This window comes from Dasypus novemcinctus, chromosome 5 (assembly GCF_030445035.2).
Source record: "Dasypus novemcinctus isolate mDasNov1 chromosome 5, mDasNov1.1.hap2, whole genome shotgun sequence".
NCBI lineage: Eukaryota > Metazoa > Chordata > Mammalia > Cingulata > Dasypodidae > Dasypus > Dasypus novemcinctus.
In genome coordinates, this window is record NC_080677.1 from 54,731,952 (window position 1) to 54,734,817 (window position 2,866).

The 2,866-nt window shown below is 37.9% G+C and overlaps 1 non-coding gene across 1 annotated transcript; it reads left to right on the forward strand.

Annotated features, from left to right (window-relative positions):
* The first annotated feature begins 2,490 nt into the window (after positions 1-2,490).
* Positions 2,491-2,646, forward strand: LOC111767130 (U1 spliceosomal RNA). The gene has a single exon (XR_009186018.1). It is a non-coding gene; the product is annotated as a U1 spliceosomal RNA (small nuclear RNA).
* Positions 2,647-2,866: the final 220 nt, after the last annotated feature.

The following is a 2,866-nucleotide window of genomic DNA, read 5'->3' on the forward strand; positions in this document are numbered from 1 at the left end:
TGTTTTGTTTTTGGACTAAGGAAAACTATTTTGGAGTACGGAAAATTTACTGAGGTAATAACTGCACAGCTCTGTTATGAAACTGAGAGTCACTAAGTATAAACTTTGGATAGATTGTACAAGGCATGGTACTGTGTAACACAGTGACCCATGTGGTAGAAGATGGACTGTGGTTATCAGTACAAATATGGGAGTGTTCTCTCATGAACTATAATAAATACACAGTACTAACACATGGTGGAATAATAGGAGGTGAATGGAAAAAAAAGCAAGTGTATGCTATGGCCCACAGTTAGTGATAATAGTTTGATGATGTTCTTTCATAATCTGTAACAAATGTTCTACAAAAATGTAAGATATTGGTGGAGGGATGATGTATGGGAATTTTGCATGCTATGCATGCTTGTTTTGTAAGTGCACAACTTCTCTAATTAAAAAAAAAAACTATCTTTCCCAAAGACACCCAGGATTAAGCCCTTAATCCCCCATGTGAACTGTTCTGAAAGTTCTCTAGGTAAAGCATTAATTATTCTGGGTGATATTGGAGAATGAGGCTCTGGATTCCACACAATTCCCTTTAGAGCATGGACTCTGTGTTACTTGCAAGGGCAGATCCAACTTTTGTGGGACCTGAAGCATATACAATTTGGGGACTGTATTAATCAGCCACAGGGGTGCCGATGCAAAATACAAGAAATTGGTTGTGATTTATAAAGGGTGTTTATTTAGGGTAGGAGCTTACAGATACCAGAACATAAAGCATAAGTCTGTTTTCATGTGTTGGAACAAGATGGCTGCCAACGTCTGCAAGGGTTCAAGCTTCCTGGGTTCCTCTCTTCCCAGAGTTCCAGCTTCAGCACCAAACTCCAACATCAGAACTCCAACATTAGGAACCCCCAACTCTGTCCTTTGCCATGCCCCACTGGCACAAGAGGTTTACATAATTATTTAATCTAGTAAACCCATGAATCGAAAATATAATCTAATATGCCCAGAGGAAAAGATCAGTTTACAAACTTAATCCAGTATTTCTTTTTGGAATTCATCAATAATATCAAACTGCTACAGGGATCCTTTCTAAGAAAAGGATACAAAGTTAGGAGCAAAATTAGGTGCAAAACTGAATATTTATTTAGAGTGAGGTAAGCCATCACCACAAATTAGCTGGTTGTAACCTGTCTTCTCTATCCATCAAGAACACTTTCTTGAAGCTTCCAGCATTCTGAAGGTTTCAGGAAAGTGAGAGGTCTTGATGCTTAAACTTTATTAGCTTAACAGTAAATCTGCTACTTTCTATCACATCCTAGGAAAGTATGATACTAGTGCTAGATCCCCTGAAAACATTCACAGAATTGGATTAAATAAAAAACAAATCAGTATTACAACATCTTCAGGATGGGACAATAGAGCTCCAATGTCTTTGCTTAAGTTTTTACCTAGTTCAAGTTATTCATAGCCATTTTGAATACCTGCTGCATACAAAGTTCTCTGGTGGGTGCATTTAGCCAAGAGATGGATTTAGATCACCTGGGAGGGTTTAGAACAGTGTTAGTAAAAACTATGAAAGTGGACAACTTTGCAAGAGTGCAACTTGCTCAGCTGTGACTTTCACCAATAAATAGAAGTAGAAGAAAGGAAAGCAGGAGCTAGAGAGAGAAAGAAATATGGCCAGATCACAAAATGGAAAGCCCACAACAAGATCTATGTCAGCAGTAACAAACTGATTGCTCCAGAACTGAATATAATCCACAGACACGTTTGTTGGGCCCAAGCAGTAAGTGATATTTAAAAATAGAAATATTTCATCTGAAAATTCACATCTCTCACATATCTGATTCCTGAGTGGCAAAAAAAAAAAAAAAAATTGGCTGGAGCTGATCAGACACTGTCCCTTCAGACCACACACGTATCCTCCACACATCCTCCTGTCTCACCAGCCTTGAGGTTGAGCATCAACTGCCATTTATCATCACGTGAATGCTTATGTTTTTCTTATGAAAGGAAAACATTTTTGGTACTCCTGTCCCATCAAAATGAGAAAATGAAAGTCAGATGAAAAAGAACTTCATGTTTCAAGAAAAGCAAATGTGCACACACATTTAGATTCACGCATATTTGTTGACTGTCTCATCTCAAGAGTTTTCTGGAGTTTGAAATGCTTAATAGAGGATGCCTTCCTCCAGCAGCTCTGTCCTTTACACCTGTGACCAGGTAGGAGAATGACCATAAAAGAGGACAGGACACTTCAGGATTGCAGGGTATCTAGCATTTTCTAAGGGAACCCAATTAGGGCTCCTCCTCTCTGCTCTTTTCCACTTCTGCTCCCCTGTCTACCAAAAATAACACCATAGTGTCAGGTTTTCCCCATCACAGTACAGTCCTTCTTTATGCTCTCCTAGAGACTGTCTTGTGTTTCTTGGGTGTAAAATACAGTTAAATTTCAATTTAGTATATTCGTTGGAGCATACTAAAAATTACAAAAAAATAAAAATAATACCTGGCAGGGGAGATACCATGACCATAAAAGTGCTTTTCCCAGGGTGATGTTTATCCGTTGCACTCTGGTGCTGACACCTGTGATTTCCCCAAATATTGGAAACTCGACTGCATAATTTTTGGTAGTGGGGGACTGCATTCACTCTCTCTGTTTAAATAAATTTACAAATAAAAATTTTTTTAAGTCATTTAGTGTATCTATTAGAATATATTTAAAGTACACACACACCTCACACACATGCTAAAAAAACTTCTTTGTTTATCTGAAATGAAAATTTAACTGGGTGTCATGGTTTTTGTTTGTTGGGTTCTTCTTGTTTGTTTTTGTTTGTTGTGTTTCATTTGCTAAATCTGGCAACCCTACCTCAAA